The sequence below is a fragment of the Neopelma chrysocephalum genome, unplaced genomic scaffold (genome assembly GCF_003984885.1).
Source record: "Neopelma chrysocephalum unplaced genomic scaffold, ASM398488v2 Primary Assembly neopelma1_26, whole genome shotgun sequence".
Taxonomy (NCBI): domain Eukaryota; kingdom Metazoa; phylum Chordata; class Aves; order Passeriformes; family Pipridae; genus Neopelma; species Neopelma chrysocephalum.
In genome coordinates, this window is record NW_020897695.1 from 30,011,365 (window position 1) to 30,030,337 (window position 18,973).

Genomic DNA, 18,973 nt, shown 5'->3' on the forward strand with positions numbered 1-18,973 from the left:
TACAGTCTTAACCTCTGAGAGTTTATTTACAGGATTCTTACTTCAGGAACTTGAAAGGATATTTTTGTGTTGCAAAAGGACAAAAAGTGTAAATAATTGTAAATATGGAATGAAAATGTCAATTCATTTATCTCAGTTATGGAGCATTTGTACTAAAACTTTAGAACTGTTTATCGTGTTTATAATGTCCTAGCACAAGCTGGTTATCTAAAAGTAAATGAAATTTATGATTCCCATGAAATCAATAAAATTATCTAACGATAATAAGAAAAAGGAAAGTACATAGAATTCTGTTGTGAATTTAAGTCTATTGAGGTCATTAACTACAAGATCAAAGCGCATACAACTTTATAAAGAACAACAGCACCAAAGAAGAAAACCTTGTTTTCCCAAAGGAAATTTACTGCTACTTTACTCTTATTATATTTTTCCATGTAAATTAGAGTTCAATTCTCAGTGTCCTGTTATGATTTCCCTCTTCCTGTAACCTCCATTAGAAAATGAAAAGCAGCATGAAAGAAAGCAGAGGGACACTAGAACAAATTAATTATGATGCTCTGACACAAGGGATTGGCTTGTTTTATTATATTAATGATAATACAGATTAATTTTGAAGAACCCTACTGGTCCTAATTCACAGAAACTATAGATGCCACAAGGATATTTTTGTTAAAACAAGCAATAATTTCCAAGGTCAGGAATGAACTGAGCAGGAACAGGAACATTTTCAAATACTTCCAGGACTCGAAAACATGTTTGACAGCTGCTATCAGATCAGTTGTAACAAACACAAAGTTTCATTTTCACCAAAACTATCAACCAAGACACAGACAAAACTATCAACTCTTCTATCCCCTGTGAAAGACACGGTATTATATACCAAATTTATTTGACATTTTTTTCTCTCCTCCCTAAAAAAAAGGTCAAGGTAAGAAAAAATATATGCACTACAGATCCCTATTGAGAGGTGACTCTACAGAGGGCAATTCAAGTAAGCAATCATATTTTCTTCACCGAAAACCGAAAATCATAGTACAAATATGCATTTTCTGCAAATGCTTTAAAAATAACTCTAATGTTGTAGTTACAAAGGTTACAAGTAACCTTTGTTACTTGTTACTTTGTTACTGTCTTCATCTTTTAAAAGTACATTGAACAGAAATAATTTCCAGTGTAACTTCATACTTTCTGTTCCATGTTTGATTAATAACCTATTTTCCTTTTCCATTTCTCAAGAGAGATTTCAGAAATTAACACATTTTCCTTCTGCAATCAAAAAGGTTTATGAATCTCATAAGACTTTACTTCTCTTCAAATGATCCTAAACATGACATGTCAAAAGATGAGGAGACTTAAATACTTGCCCAAGATTCTTTCAACCCATTTCAAGTGAAATAAAAGTCAGACATTAAAAATTTTATGACTGTTTCATGTAAAATCAAGTGTGAACTGAACGCCCAGTTGAAACCAAAGCTACTCCAAATTCTGTGGAGCCCAGAGCAAAGCAGGGAGATGTTGCACAATGGCAGCATATACTACTACCATCACCCTGCCTGGCAAAACCAGTTTGTAATCCTGTTACTCAATAATCACCTCTAGTTATGTGGCCTTTAAAGATAGTGGCCATCAGTCCTTCACAGACCTCACAAAGGAAACTAGTTAGAATACATAAAATTAAGAATGATGTGACATTAAAATTCAGATCTTCAGAGCAGATAATAATAGTAAACCACCAGAAAACTTGCAGCCAAATTCTTGGACCCTCCAGAGGCAGATGGAATGCTCACCAGCAGTGGCTGCTGTCCTGGTCTAGCAGTGCTGTTCTGATCATGTGTCCAGGGGCTGCCTGCAGCTGTTCACAGACTTCAGACAAGTGCAGTTTTAATTCCTTGCATTTACAGCACTGTTCCTCATGGTAATATATGATATGATAAGCAATATTTGGCACATAAATCTTTAATCTGTAAATAACATTATGAAGCCTGGTTTTAATCAATTATTACTCACAGTCTTGTACCTATGCTTGTCCTTCCCCCAAAATACACTCAAACCTTTATGATCATTCCTTCAAAGCACACATTTACCAACACTGACATAATAAAAGAGAAAAGAATGACTAGAAATCAAAGCTCCATACATGAGAAACAAGTTTTCTCCATTAAAATAAACATAAATGGAAGGACAATAAGATTTGGGAACTTTTAAAAGTGTTCTTTGTAAAACTCATAATATACATTTAACTGTTTGCTCAAAGTTTAATTAAAAAGTAAAAAAAAAAAAAAAAAAAAAAAAACCAAAAAACTCCTCTAGAAAGTTGTTCAGCTCCACAATGCTTCCCTGTGTACTTCAATATCAGTGGTTAATGTGGCAGAGTTGAAGTACTGGAAGACTGCTATAAGGTCTCCCCAGAGCCTTGCCAGGCTGAACTACTCCAACTGTCTCAGCCTGTCCTCATACGGAAGGTGCTCCAGCCCCCTGATAGTCTTCATGTCCTCACCTGGACCTACTTCAACAGATCTATGTCTTCCTATATTGGGGGCCCCGAGCTGGATGCAGCACTCCAAGTGGAGTCTAAGAAGAGCAGAGCAGAGGGGCAGAATCACCTCCCTCCCCCTGCTGGCCATGCTGCTTTTGATGCAGGCTAGAACATGATAGGCTTTCTGGGCTGCAAGCACATATTGCCAGCTCATATTCAGTTTTTCATCCACCAATACCACCTAGACTTTCTTCACAGGGCTGTTCTCAATCCTCTTGTTACCCAGCCTGTATCCATGATTGCCCCAACCCAGGTGCAGGACCTCGGTCTTGTTGAGCTTCATGAGGTTTACACAGCCCCACCTCTCAAGCCTGTCCAGGTCCCTCTGGATGGCATCCCTTCCATGTCAACCACACCACACAGCTTGGTACCATCTGTGAACTTGCTGAAGGTACACTTAAGCACAAGTAGTAGTCCTAAACTTAAAATAACAGCAGTGAGCAAACAACTCACCGTTTTCTCAGAACATGTTCCCCATGCCCTTGTTGCTAACATAAGCAGGTTGTCTGAGCTGAGCTTGAACTAACAGCTTCATATCCCGCACTCTTATGTCAGAGGGCCAAGGGGAGTGAATGGATAATGAATAGGCAAAGGAGAAATCACTGCTCGGTTGCACTTACCCAGCAGATGGACATAGAGAGGCACGACCTCAGTAAATCCACCCACACACCTCAATATTCCGGATGAGGGGAGCCCTTAGGGGACATATATTCTTTCCTGCCACCCCCAGGGTGTCACCATATGCATGCTCTTAATCACTCTATACATTGTACCAATCCAGCTTCTCCCCATTCTTTAATTTATTCCTGTGCCCCTTCATAAACTAGTGGGATCTCTTGAGCTGATGGAAGACAAGAGGACCTCAGAGCTCCCTTAATTCCTAGGCAGCAACTTGATGTAAAGTAGCATATGCACGTGTCTTCTGAGAATAAGGAACCAGGATACAAACCACACAAGGGGAGTAGGAGGTAATGAGCATGTATTCAGTGCTTAAGGGCATGCTGCACAGTCCATGACTTTTTTTAATGCCTGCCTTTTACACCTTTTATAAACTAGCACACTAAGCAGGCTGATGGGAATCTGAATCATCTATAACATAAAATCAGTGTATTCAAATGTTAAGAACAATCAAGTACAAATTCCAGTTTTTAGGAGACATTTTTAATAACAAAATAAAATAAATTACAATTCCAGTATGTCCACTTCTACTATGTAAAAAAATCTAATGTTTTATTCAATAAATAAAATGTAGAGCTATTACTCATATACCCACATTTGGGTTCAAGGCCACACAATCAGCTAATCTCTGTGGATACTGCAAAATCCTGGGATTAAAACTGGCTTTATTGACACACACAAAAAAGAGAAACATTTCATAACAGAGCTAAAATAACCCAGAGGTATTCAAAATAATTAAAACAGTGTTTTGTTTTGTTAGTAGCAAAGTAGTTCTAATTCTTATTAAATTTTCCCCCTTTTTTTTAAGAAAGAAATGTACTATTGAACTGAAACTTTATTCATAGCATAATTTGTTATTTTTAATATTTAGATGTAATATAATACAGTGTCGCCAACATCTTCCAATCTGGTGCAATTGTGGGCATCCCCAAATAAAAGAGCTCCTGCTTGCCTCCTTCCCCTCATCCCTCCCTTCCTTAGCTTCTTCTCCATCAGACCTAATAACTGTGCAGCCACAAAAGTAAGACAGTCCAGCAACCTGATCTGACAGAAAATTTAGTCAGTCTTCTGCCAGCCTCCAAAAAACAAAGAGCAGTTTTCATCAGACCAGTTTACTGAACTTATCTTGCCCCAGAAACAGAGGAAGTATGTGAATTGGTACAGGAATTGTAAGAATTGGTAAGAGAAATTAACTTCTTTCTATGGGAGGGGCAGTTGTACCAGACAGCATCAGATCCAGACACATGCTCAGGGCATATTTTTAAGTTAAAACTGACCTAACTTCATCTTGCCCCACAAAAAAAAGACGGCCCTGACTTCTCACTTATGCCAGAATAGCACTGGTGTAGACATGTGACATGGGCACTGATCAGAGCCTTAAACGACAAAAAACCCTGATTCGTTTCCAACTGGTCCATGTCTATTATCCCGTTAATCATGCTACTAACAAATGCCAGCAGTAGAATAAGAGAGAATGGCAGTACTTGGTGGGTGGCCAGGAGGATGATAGGGACAATCCTTCCAGCAGAAGTACATTCTGAGGATATTTCCATGCAAAATCGAGGACAAGGGCAATTCCTCGGAAGGCCCAGAGCAAGCTAAGGAAGGAGAGGAGCTCCACCTTGTGAGACCAACAGGAATCGACCAGCATGATCACACACTGTAATCCTTAAGAAGTCCCTGTTGCAATGGATGAATACCCAGTCAGATGTGAAACTTTCCTGCGTTTGAGTGGATTTTACAGTTTCCACATCCTCCCACTCACCACTATTGCTCATTTTCTTCTGACAGTTTAATGAACGATATAGAGTGATCCTACTAACACAACACCACTTCTGCAGTAAAGAAATAGGAGTTCTCTTCCTAGTCCACTACTATTTGCTAAATAAAACTAATAATTTCAATTAATCTGTTTTTTGCTTTTTTATTCCCATCATCATCTTACAGTACACTGGAAGCATCTGCAGATCTATTGCCATACGATTGTACAATAATGGTACATGCAACACTTGCCCCTTCACCCATCTCCTCATCAGCTATAAACATCAATTCATTTTTAAATTACCTATACATTTGCATTTTAAAATATCCTGAAACACTTGAGTACTATTGGACTTTTCAAGTTTATCTGAAAATGTTAATTGTCATAAACAAATATAGACAAGTATACATATCATACAATTTTTGCCAGGATAAAATGCAGCACAGAAAGCAAAATAGCCCAGTTCTTAGTTTCACAATTACAGTGAGAGAACTCAAGTAAGGAGAAAACCTACATTCTAAAAAACAATTTTTAAAAGTCTCAATATACTGTAAGGATGAAATGTTTCCTTTGCATGAGCAAAAGACAGAACAGAAATGATTGCAAGTCTATGAACACTGCTTATGCTAGCCTTGACAGAAGAACCCCAAGCACAAAACTAGGTGCTCTCAGAAGAAAGTAGAAACCAACACATAGTAGCAGTTCCAAAGAAGCTATTTCCAACAACTGCTTTGAACTGTTTGAATTAATTTTCATGACTGTTTTTCTGAGGTCAGGAGCAGAGCCCATGACAAAGAATGTGATCTGTTTCATTAGTCAAAAGGGAGTATCTAGTTTGGGAAGCATCAGGAATGTTTAAGATGGCATATTTTTGGGCTTTTTGCAGGTTACTACCAGGAGAATTCCAAATTATTGGACTAAATTACAGGAGAAGAAAGAGATGTGTAACTACCTATAGATCATAAAGGAGTTCAATATGCATTACTATACACCAAGTTTGAAAAGCTGCCAGTATTCCTAGCCAGAACCACATAAATGAGAAAGTTTCCACATGTTCATCCAAATCAGTCTGTACATAATGTAATCATAACTCCAGAGAAGGAAATGTGCCTTATCCCACCACTAACCACATTCAAAATTTCCTCTTGTACTCTTTCTCCAGGATGACCTAACTGCATGAGGATCTTTGATATCAGGGATGTCCACATGAGAAGCAGACTTTGGTACTGCTGGAAAAGTGTGGAAAGATATTCAAGAATACATGGCCATGCATGAATGACGAAAGGATTCTTACAGCTTATCTACATGAGGAGATTACTCTGTATTAATTGAGGGTATGAATATACAGTGCAAACTGAAATGCTCGACAACTACTTCCCTGTGCAATTAGCTGACCACTCCAGTATAATGAGCTACTTTACATTCAATAAGAATATTCAGTAATACCCAAAACAAAAGCCAGTGTGGAGTAATGGGTCTTGTGTATCTCCTACCTTTTTCCCTGGCAACTTCTCCTGGCACTTTCAGGATCAGTAAAATAGAAACTTAAAAATAAAATAAAGTAAAATAAATTCTAAACAGTTTAACTTAGCACAGATTTCCAGGAGAGAGCACACTCTCACTTCACAGTTCACAGACAGCTCATTTACAGAGACATTCATGCTACTGACATCCTGCCAAATCCTGCAACTGAACACTGAAGATGTTACCCCTTTTTGCTGCCTGCCTCACTTTCTGCCAAAGATGGCCATTGCTGCAGCACAGTAAGCAATCTGCCCATACCTTGCAACTCCCCAGTTCACAGTTCACTGTATTTGCTCTCTCTGAACATAAGTCTGTGCTATGTACCATCTGTGAACCATCCTGGCTGCTCAGCAAGTATCCATGCTGTTCTGCTACTCTTTTGTCCAGCAGACTAAGGAGAGGAGCAGAACAGAGAACCAGACATAGCAATAACCCTACCAAAACTTAACAAGTTTTATTAGCCAGAACCTTCAGGAAGATTAATTTGAATATGCTTTTAAAATATATTAGTTAAACCATAGCTGGAGTTTAAAAGTGACTGTAAAATGCTTTTGTTTAATTTACTTAAGAAGTAAATTTAACTTAATTTACTTTAGAATTCACAAAGAAAAGTCATTTCCAAATAAAAGAATCTGTAACAGATTTGAATGTGATTTAATTAATATACTTTTGAAGTTAGCTCCAATTCATATTCCAGAGTGTCCATGCCATTAATTTGGAACACTTTTCCTGAATGTTCCTATGTATGCAAGCCTAGAAACTGCTATTCATTTTTTGTGAGACACAAAATGCAGTGAAGACAGAGGGCTGTATTTAGAACTGGGCAGGAAGGTGGCTATGAAGAAGTGTGAAGTGAAAATATTTCAAGTAAGTATTTTTTTAAGGCACTTGCAAAAATGACAAAAATGGCTCTGTTGCTTAACTCATTTTTCAACAAAATTACTTAACCAGACGGAACGCCAAGATATGTGACCTTCTGTGCCAAGTAAGGTCGCATTATTTTTTTTTTTAATAAAGTTTAAAAGTAGAAACTACTCTGAAAATACACACTTAAGTTTTGAGGAAAACTCAAGGTGAATACATTTTCTAAAGGATAATTGGTTAGGTAGCTAGACACACAAAACAGATGTAATCTAAAAGCACTCCGATTTCTAAGAAAAAACGTGTATGATACCACCTGTGTATTACTGATCATTCTAATGCATACTGCAGGCCAAATTCTTCCTTGGTAAGTCACCTCATAAGCACACCAGAAAAAAAAACCCAGAAAATTACATACCTACACATTTTAAAGAATAAATAGCCACGATATAACTGAATTCTTACTTTCATGAGAGCCACAGCACTTGTTTTTAACAAGTTTTAAGTTATGTAGTTAATGCTAGATCCTGCTTCACTTTTCCGCATCTGCATTCCCTCTCAGCAAAGCCTATAGTAGATTAGATGGGGGCTTAAAATTACAATCAAATTGACATTTACAAGTCAGAAATGACACAGAGAAACCCTCTGCAACTGAGTCACTCAATCTGTGTACACTCCCAGCTGGCTTCAGCAGGCCATCAGGCCACAATTTACTGTGGACAAAAAGGCTTTTCTTGGAGTTGCTCCATTCAGGACTTCTTTAAAACAGTGGAAAGACTTAGAGAGGCTTTAGGACCTAACATCTTATACCAAATTTTAATGAAAATTAAGCAAAATATTAATGTTTTGACAGGTTTACTCTTCAAGCCTCAAATGAGAAGTTTTATAGAACAAGTAGATCTGATAATAGTACATAGTACAAATTTCTATAAAGCTTTAAGACCTGTTACAGAGTTATCAACTATCTTACATTATTTAGGTCTACAATCCTGCACATAACTGTGGAAATCTTGAGTATATGAATAATCTATCTTTATTTGGGTGAGCAAATCAGATAACCACTCTCATAGGTATTTTTAGCATTGGGATTTCAGGACCTATTTCTGAGAGGTAAGAGGCAACTACTTCCAACACACCAGAGTGTTCAGGTTACAGAGCTCATGTGTGATCAAGGATCTTGTAATCCATGCTGCAATCCATCACCAAAAAATCTAATTCTCATCAATAATAAAAGCTGCTTTACATAGTGGGTATTAAGTATTTCCCTTAAGGCCTAGCTAAGCATCCAAGGAGACCTCATCCCACCAAAGGCAGAAGCAAGTGTAGTACATGTTAGTTCATCACAACTTACAGCAGTTTAAAAGAACAGTAGTACAAGCCCCATCACTCAGTAGCAACCCGGGTAGAATTCTTTCAAAAAACAAACAGCATAAAGCAACTAAGAGTAAACTAGAAACAGACATCAGATTTTTAAAATATCTTTTCAATCTTTTATTTCCAAAGTAATCAAATTCTCAGTGAGAAATGACCAGGCTAAAACTGTCAAATTATACAGTTGTATTTATATAACACTCGTCTCTTTCCCCGGCTACATTTTAAATGTGAAAAGCATACAGGTTTTTTTTTAAATCAAAACTAGGGAAAGTATTTTCCCATAAGCTTTCCAGGAAAGTCAACCACTGGATTAAAGTCAAACATAAAACTTTTGTCAAGAAAGGAGACTATTTCATTAAATTACAGATACACAAAGAAAACATTCAGTCACAAAATTATGGAAAAAATTCTTTCTGTTTAGCAGCTGCTACAGACTATCACCTATTATAACAAGAACATAACACAATAATTTATTTCAAAAATCTAAACTGAATTAAAGGCACGGGCATAATATTACATGCTCTCTACTTCTGTCTGATTTTCATACATTAATTTTCAATACCAGGAACAAATGCTCAGAAAGTGTAAGATGTGTTCTATTCCACAAAGACACTTTTGTCCACATAACTATGCTTGTTTTGTTTCAAAAAAGCAATAGATCATTTCATAGAATCACAGGATTTTGACAAGCTTGACAGTTTACATTTTTGCCAATATTAAAGAGTTTTAGCTTATTTATAAAGTAATTACTTGGAGAAGCTAGGAGATTTATTTTGAAATATGTATCACCTTCTTGTAACTGAAGAAATACAAAAAATACCTGCAACAATAAGGTTCTGCAAGCAGAAACAGTAAGTGTCTTGTAAAATTATTTATATAAAAACTGTAAAGAGTAAAATCTGAAATACTCCAGAAACTTTCACAGAACAGGAACCAACCTAAGATCTATTTTGTCAATTCTTAAATCTTTTACAATTACAATAATCCACCTTCCTGTGTATACTGGATCATCAATAAGATTTAAGTGAGAGAGTTGTTCAACATAGGTCTAAGAAATGCATCATCTTAATCAACATATTGAAAAAATAGCAGTTTGAAAGTTAATTTTGTATTTCAAGATCTACCTTAAAATCTGCTTACAGTGTACATGAAAATGTAGAGCGAGAATACAGGGGACATCAGACCTGTGGATACTTTACTCTCACTAACACCTCTTTGCCCTAAAATAGGACACCTACAGCAACAGTTGTTTAGTGGCTTTTTGCTGAAATCCTGAAAAGCACAAACAGCCCAAGTTCTAAAGTCACCCCCAAAAAGTGAAGAAAATAGTTTTGTCACAGTTTTCATGCCAATTTTGTCACAGTTTTCACAGAAAACATGCATAATAAAACACCTACATATTCACAAACATAGAAGAGAATGTTACGAAGTGAAGAGTCATCAGCTTATATCCAGTATACCTTTGGGGGAGGGTGTCTGTCCTACAGCTGCCTACCATGGATCACAGCCTAGCATTTCACCCTAACATGTCAAGCTGTGAAGCACAGTGAGGCTGCTGCTTCATAGACAACAAAATGACTGAAGGAGACAGAATGTACATCAGAACTACTTCCAGATAAACTATCCCCGTTAGCAATTAAAGGTCCCATGAGATTGTACAGTTCTATCGATTTACTCTGCACTTTCCTACTGACTTCTAGGAAAGATGTTGTAAATTTCCATTATTTTTCCACTGCCCACACAGTATGGATGGGAATCAGCAGACTTGTAGTCTATTTGCAGTTCTGTTATTAAATAATTATTATACTGTGTTTATCCTCATTTTACTATGTCAGGAAATGGGGAAAAAACCAAACAAACAGAAATACAAACAAAAAAGAAAGAGAGAAAGAAAGAATGAGAGAAAGAGAGAAAGAGAGAAAGAACAACTGACTTGAACAGCTAACCCAAATTCGGCATCTTGGAGGTACTTTCACTTAGAGACATGAACTGACAAATTCCAACTAGTTTAAGAATATTAACCAGCTAGCCTGTGAATTTTCTGGAAAAGCTTAGCGAACACACACAGATGCATATAGGTCATGATGTGATGTTATTCCTGGAAGTCTATTTGTAATGTCCACATATCAGAAATGGCATCACTTGTCCTTAGGCAATTCAATACTCAAATTCTGTGACATCCTTGTAACAATTCTGACTTGTGACAATTTTGACTTGTTGTAACCAAAATATTTTACAGAATAACCTAATTTTTATAGTTACATCAAGTAAAATAGCATCTTGATACTGTCTGCAGAATAAATAGGATAACTAAAGTACTGATTTTGGTGTAAGTGGATACTCTTGTGTTTGGGTATTTTAACCAGGAAGGCTTAGCCCAACCTTCTAGGCATGACTTAAAATACAATATACAATTTCACTAACCATTTTGAGAACTTACATAGCTTCCATTCACTAGGCATCACACAGCGTTTCATTTTTGGGCAAGCCTCAGAATATCCCCAGAATTATTTTCTCCATATTATGCCTACAAAGTCGAGGTACAGCAACTTTCGCTAATTTGTCTTTGAAGACACAGGAGGTGACCATCAGATTCACTCACACAGGACTGGAAACTCATCTTCTAGTACCATACTGAAAAAGCCTTTTCACTTTATCAAAGATAAAAATTTAAGCAATATTTGGTAAAACACACTTAAATCTTAAGCAAAGGTTTTCTAAAATCCATCAACATGTGTAAACATGCTACTTTGTACCAGGAAGACTTCAGGATGCATCTCTGCTAGGGCCATGAGAAAAAGACTTAAATATGAAAAAGACTGTTTAAAGGAACAATAAAATTTACAACTACAAGCTTCTCTATGGTACAGAAAACTAAAAATAAGTTCAAGATCAGTGAGTTTAAATCAGTGTCTTCCTCCACAAAGATTAGCTGAAGTCCTAGGAGTAAAATTAGGGAGAACTCAAATTCTGCAGAATTGGCTGAAGCCTTCCTGGTATCAGCCACCTTTCCTTTTGCATGGTAGCACCTCTAATCACTCCAGTGTCAACATCTTAGTTCCTTTATACCATATCAAAGTAATGAATGCCCTTGAATTTCACTCCTGCTTGTTATGAGAAAAATTGTCCACCTGATGTTTTATCATGGGGAATTTTCTCTTACCTATTCATGCAAGCTAGATTGCTTTGTCTGGTAATTATCAGGGTGCAGTCTTTATTTTAACCTCTAGAAAGGAAGAAATTTTTATCACCATGTCCACAGTCAGGAATTATTAGTTTCACAGCTTTCAGACCTTGCCACAGCGTTTGAATGCACTGTACAATGGTACATTTATGAATGATGGGCTTCATCAGCCAGCTACATCCACTGGAAAAAGTGGTGAGTGATCCAGTCCTCTCAGCCTAAATGCAGTCTCCCTTTTATGCTTTTTCTTAAATGTTATTGTATATGAATTCTTCTTGGAATTATGTAATGTCTACATATCAGAGCAAATCTATCATGCACCAAACTTTAAATGAGAGGCATCAATGAAAACTTACTTGGAAAAATGATAAATGAAAAAGTAACATGGTGGAGAAATGTAGTGACAGAATCTACAATTACAAACTTCTAACCTTTGCATAATGTTTAGATTAGGCTGCAGTTCAGCAGAAGCTTCAGAATGTTCATGTTAATTTTGCCCTTCATCTGACAAGCGGTTTTTTGAGTCCCACATTCAAAATTAGATGTTAAACCATGTTTTCTCCAAAATAATGATACTGCTATTATAAGTGATATTTCAAATAAGTATTATCGAATATGCTTCTACTTAAAAGTAGTGACTATATTTAAGTGAGTTTTACCAATCCATTTCCACTCAATCATACTTACATAATAAATTTCTGTATGATAAAAAAGTTAGGGCATTTTCCCTTTGCACACTATAATAATTTAAAATATATCTTTCTAGGATCTCACACTGCAAACAAACTTTACCTAAATGTCCCCTAAAGATGCATTAACACAGGAAAGGAGCAAACCAAGACCTGACTTACAAAACAGTAAATCTTCTGTCCTGTGCTAAAACCCTGCAGCTCTCTACAGGCTTCCTGCAACTTTCCATGGTGTCCTAAACCATGGTGGGGCCCACCTTACATGAAGAGGAAGCTATACGCAGAAATCTGTGAAGCCTCTGAAGTCTAGCCATCAGAGAGAAAAATATAAATTTCCCATATTTAAATTGCGTCTATTTCAAAATGTCATTGCTGGAATTCTTTTAAGACTTTTTCTTTACTTTAAAAGTCTTTCTCATCTCGACTTTGCATGTCTATTTATGTGTGTACACATAAAATAGTTTCCCTAAAGCTGTTAGTTCTGTCATACCAGAATTTCCTCTAAATAAGTCAGCAGAACTGAGAGCTTGCAGCCTTTAGCCACACAAAACAACACTGTGGTTTCTTGTCTCTACTAAAAACATGTGTTACAACTATACTTCCAATTCTGCAAGTCCTATTAAAGAGATTAATCAATTAAACTGTGCATTATCCAACTTGTACACAAATCCTGTATTAAGAGCTTGACTTGAGCTGACAGAAGTCAAAAAATACAACAGAAACTATCAAAAAAATTCAGGATCCAATTACAGTCAGGTAAATCTAGAGTAAGAGCTCTGAAACAAAGTTACTACGGAGTAAAGTCTGAAGTAACTGGGAACAGAACTTGCTCACCTGGCATTTACTCACTTCACTAAACCTAAAGCCCTGAAAGGGTCAAACAATGAATAACTACATAATTTGTGAGAAGAAATGCCTAGAGACCCAGGATACAGAGGTGAAATGAGGATAAGTGGTTTGCTTCCATGCTGAACTTTCTGGATTTTGTTAGTCTAAGCCAGACCATGGATATTGCTTTAATAAGCCATGAATATTTTCCATGTAAAATTACATTCATTTAAAAATAAGATGTGATTCATACAGAATTCACATGGCAGACCCTGGAATTTTAAAACAGACTGAATATTACAGCCAGATGTATAAACCTTTAAACAACTTCAGCTGGGATTTCTTTTTCCATATAATAAAACTAATTGTTTCAGGTAAGGACTGTGAACACTTGGATACTTTAATATTTCTTTCTGCATCTAGTTTGTGTATTTCATAGTAAATACTAAGGACTTGAATCTAAAAAGTGCTAAGATTAGTCATAGTAGTAGTCTCTTCAAGGATGCTTTTGCTTTTGTAGAGTTGCGCTTGCACCTCACATGTGGCAAACCACACCTAAAGAAAAAAGATGTGGACAATAACTTAAAACACCTGTCAAAATTACAGAGAGTTCATGCTTCAATGAATGTTATCTAGAAAAAAAGGAAACCTTAATTAGGCTGCAGAATATTACTTGTAAGTATGCAAAATGAAACCAGCACCAAATGCCATTACCACGTTATGTTAGCCCTGGACCAAAACCATATTCAGAAGCTCCCATTCGAGAGGAATCACAGGCAAATCCCAAAGCTAAGTTCAGTTAAATTTAAAAAGTTTTTGCAGAAGATAACGCAATGAACATACACGCCCGGAGCCAGCAATCACCTCCTGTTCACCTGGAAGGCGGGGGTGAAGAAGCTCGCCCGCCCTACTTCGGGAGGAGGAGGAGGGAAGTGGGCTCAGCTCCCTTCCTCGCTCTGGCAGGTGCCCGTCAGTGTCGACCCGGGCCCCCGGGGAAACGCGAGCGGCCTCTCGGGACGAGGAGTGCGGGGCAGCCACCACCGCACGCCGCTCCTTACCTTTGCCTGGCGGCGATGTCCTCCCGGCTGCGGGTCAGGCGGGACTGCGGGGGCAGTATCCCGCGGGAAGGCTGCCGGGGAGCTGCTCCGAGCCTCCCGTCCTCACGTCCGCGTCCTCCTTCCCTCGCTGCTCTTCTCCCTCCCCCGTCGCGCATCTGCCTCCGGCCGCGAGGGCCGCCGGCACCCCCTGCGCGGCCGCCGCGGGCGGGGAGCGGAGAGATCGGGTCTGTTCCGTGCGCCGAGGCCGCTGCCGGCGGCGGTCCCTGGCGTCCAGCTGCAGGCGGCGCTGCCACCGCCTCCCACAAAGGGCAAATTCATCTTCCACGTCCCGAGAGCGGCGGCGGAAGGGCTCCGTGCCGGGTGGGTCCCACGGCTACCGGGAGGTTGCGGGGGGAGGATCTCTCTCGGTTAAAAAAAAAAATGCCTCTTGTGTTCTGGAAAATGTCGAATTATATCATGTCAGGACGACAACTTATACCAAGATCACCTTAAATTATTAGAAAGCGACAGTGTTCTCCTTTTCCTAATCTTCAGTTCTTCGGTGGGGCTTTTGAACAGAGGTTGCCGCTACCTACACGCAACGCGTGTGGAATTCACAAGTGTTGCTTTGTAGCCCAGCTTGATGATGTTCTAAGTACAAATTCTCCCTAGTAGAAAGTAGCGATACCCCGGCAATGTTTTCCATTTACAATGGGTTTAAAAATGTGTAATTGTAAATTACAGACTGTTCCAAAACCTACAGACCTGTCAAGCAGAAGTTCACAGACTCGAACCCTTAAGGCGTAAATGAATTGACAGTGTTTCTTTTTCTAAAGTGTGAGTTACATAACATTCCCATAGCTCACTGGCACATACACGCACTATTCATTGCAAAGCTTTCCCAAGGTAGCGGGACGCCAGGAGTGAACACTCACCACAGGTTAGATTCTGTCCTTGCCGTACTTCACTACAGAAACCATCCTGCGAATAGTTCTCTGTAGAGACAAGCACGTGAAAACCCAGGGGAGAGCCCTTTTACCATCCTGCTCCTCGGTGTCAGCAGAGGGATGCAGGAGTGTTTTACAAAGCTGTTGCCTGCGGAAGCTACAGTCATCTGTGCAGAGCTCCCAGGCTCTTCCTGGAGATCTAAATACTGGATCCAGCTAGCGCTAGATCTAACATTTCATAAAATGCATAACAGACGTGTGTGCTTTGACTGAACATACAGTTGTAGGTGTTACCAAACAAACAAAGCTGTAATTCTCAAACCATACAGAGCAAGATTTAACTTCGTGGTAAGTAGGAGGTTAACAGAAATCCCAAGATGGAGCTCAGTCTGACAACACAACAGTGTTGTCATTCACAAACAGATGGAAAACGTGACTTTATATACTGTTTTGATTTGTTGTCTATCTCTGATGTTTTTTATTACTTTACAATTTTGTTGACTTTTGCATATACGTATACTGAATCATGGCACAATAGGGATTTCCAAAACGTAGTGAAACTGTTTAGATTGATTCATATCAATTACACATTTCATGTTTAGAGTATTTGTATTTATAGGGATAACTTTTTAAGCTCCTTAGGGATAAGACAGAGATGACAAGTGTGGATGATGCAATAGCCTGCTAATACTGAAACACTTGGGATATGAAAAGCGGAATGAATGCAGGATTTCAGAAGTGAGCAGGACCCTCTTAGGAAACATTTCACTAATCAGTTGCTCTTATCAGTCAACAGATGTAAAATATCTTGCACAAAGATGCAGTGGAACACTTGGAGATACTCAGCTTATGTTATTCATCACACCATAACTTAACTGCATACTACTCAGTTTTCAAGTTTCTCTTGTCTTGTAAATTGTATTAATTAGCTCATTTATCAGTTCATATTTAGAATCCTGCTTTCAGTAGCAATTAAATAACCCTTAGATTCAAAAGCCACATTCTGCTTCTAGTGTTAATAAAGATATACATGGCATTTACACAGGACTTTTGTCAGTATTTCACAGACTAGGCAGTTTGACATTTCTAGGAAACATGTTATTGCGTGACTGTTACAGAGAAACTGAAGTGCATACATATATATTTATTTAACTGATACAAGAACATAAAACAACAGTACCTACATTACTTAAAAGTAGCATCCCGTCATGTGTTGTTCTGGTATTTTAGTATGGATGAAGGGCACTTATTTTACTATGATGAAGGGCACTTTCTCTGCAATCCACAGATGACCTTTTCTGCAGTTTTGCCCACAGCAGATCTGCTGTTTTCTGCATTGATGGCAGGACACTGCAGTAACCAGTCACTTTGGAAACAAATGCAAGCCGGGGGTACTTTGGAAAGCCTACACATCTGTTTCCAAAACCTCCTCATCACCAAGAGCCAATAAACATTGCTTGCTAATACAAGCTGCTCTGAACTAACTGAAAAGAGCTGTTTATATTAGTTAATAGTGGCTGCTAACCATGTTTAAAGCTGCACTGCCTGGTGCACTCTAGTATACAATACAAGCTTGCAATGTATCTTCAAACATGCCAGCTGCTTCTTTTTACAGCACCCTCAAACCATTTTCAACATTTAATTCTATAGAGCTATGATGTCTAAGAAACATACCCTTTGATATCTAAAAGTGAGCCCTAAGTTCCTCCAGGATAACTATGTTTTATGGAACTGGTGTTTCCAGATGGAGCTAGCTGCCAAAATTATGAGTGTCCTTAACATTAGGATTCTGGCAGTAGAAAAGCAGCCACTCTGTGATGGAATAAGAAGAGCAGGCTGTAGGAAGCAGCTCTTGCATGAAAATTTAAGAACCTCTTCGAATGACTTACCCCTTTGCAATTTGTCCTTCTTCCAGGACCAAGGTTTTTAAGTTGCGTTTAGAACCCTTCACTACACTGTCTAAGCACCTTAGATAATGTTAACATTTTATACCAATATAATTGTCTCATCCAGGTCTTTCACCTCACAGGTGAAATTGTATCATTATGTTAACTTCATCTGAGTAGGAGAAGAAAAGGCAGAAAAAAGGCAGAAATTGATACAATGAAGCACCCCAAAGCAGTATATTGAGAATGAGCATTCTTACTCATAGTCAAAGTGAGAAGATAAACCAGTTTGAATTTGTTTCCTTGAATTTAGTGATTTGCCTTTGAAACATATCTGATTTTTTTTTTCAAATTGGTCCCCTCCTTCTCTCAAATTCTAGCTTTGCCGATTTTTTCTGAAAGTCTTTGTAAGGGCGTACTTTTGAATTAGATGATCAATGGAGCATAGAGGGTGATAAAGAAAATCATATTAGGATGTGAAACCAGCTAGAGTATGGTACAATGTAACTTCATGGCACAAGCTAATTGTAAGGTCCATTGTGCTTTTTAGCAAGTCAGCCTGATATCCCCTATTATCAGAGCTGAGTTCTTCCTTGGTTTTGCTACATATTGCAAGATAGATACATCTACCCTTGAAACACAATGGTAGAAGTCATACATAGGGGTGAGAAAGATGATGATGGGAGGAAGATCATGTGGGCAGGGGTCGCTCACCCCTTGCCCCACAAGTAGGACATGCGCAGACTGTTGCCATTAGGTAATGATTAGGCGGTGTTTGGCTGCCATTCAGGCATCACCTTATACTATGTACTGGCCCTACGTAGTGTAATGTGGAACTGATAAAAATGGGGTGTCAGGACTGCTGAGCTGAGCGATACTCATCCTACCATCGAGACTGTGTTGCTCCGCGGGGACGCCCGCTAAGCATAGGTACCGACCAGCTGCTGCAGATCCTGGTAGCCCTGGCCTGTCTGTGTGGGTAAGCACAGTTTTTTGATAGGAAGCAACCGAGAGAACTAACTTTTTAACGTTTTAATCCTTTTAGTGTCCCTTTAATTCCCCTTTATTATTGAATAAGTTGTTCCCTTTTAATATCATAGTATTTTTCCTTTAATTTCCCCTTTACTAACCAATATCGTGTTATCCATAATATAGTGTTAAGATCCCTTTTTTGGCATCCCTTTTTATTAGTTAAGATTACACCGTATTGAATGCTGTTCGCAGTATTTGTTTTAAGAACACACGATAAGGTAGTTATTTTGTATCTCTTTAGTTTTTGGTTCTTTCACTAAGTTTATTGTTATTATTACTATTTTCACTGTAATAAAGATGTTTTGTGTGTATGAATATCTGTGCACTTGTTTTATTCCGGGCATGTATCCTAACGAACTGTTACAGTCTTTTTAATCCATATTGTCTCAGTCTTGTCTGGGAGATGCAACAACCAATTATTAAACTGTTGACAGCATGCTGAAACTACTCCATAAACTCCATAAATCATAAAGATACTATGAAAGGCAGAGAAGGTTTCAAAAAACAAACTCAGAAGTTAGTTGCCACAGCTGCTGAAGTTCTGCCAGAAGAAACCTGTGACAAAATGAAATTTACTTGTATGGAATATATCAGTTTCTAAAATAATGGATTCAGTCTATGTTTGAGGGTCTGTC

The 18,973-nt window shown here is 38.2% G+C and overlaps 1 protein-coding gene across 4 annotated transcripts in view; it reads right to left on the reverse strand.

The window, feature by feature from the left end:
* Positions 1 to 18,973, reverse strand: part of RNF144B (ring finger protein 144B) — a 92,037-nt gene that overhangs the window by 71,863 nt on the left and 1,201 nt on the right. The window contains exon 1 of one of the 4 annotated variants that reach the window (XM_027676053.1): positions 14,495 to 14,681. The exons of the other annotated variants lie outside the window; for them this stretch is intronic. The gene's annotated coding sequence lies outside the window, so the exon portion shown is untranslated. Of the gene's footprint in view, positions 1 to 14,494; positions 14,682 to 18,973 lie in introns of those variants that run through there. 4 annotated transcript variants of the gene reach the window in all.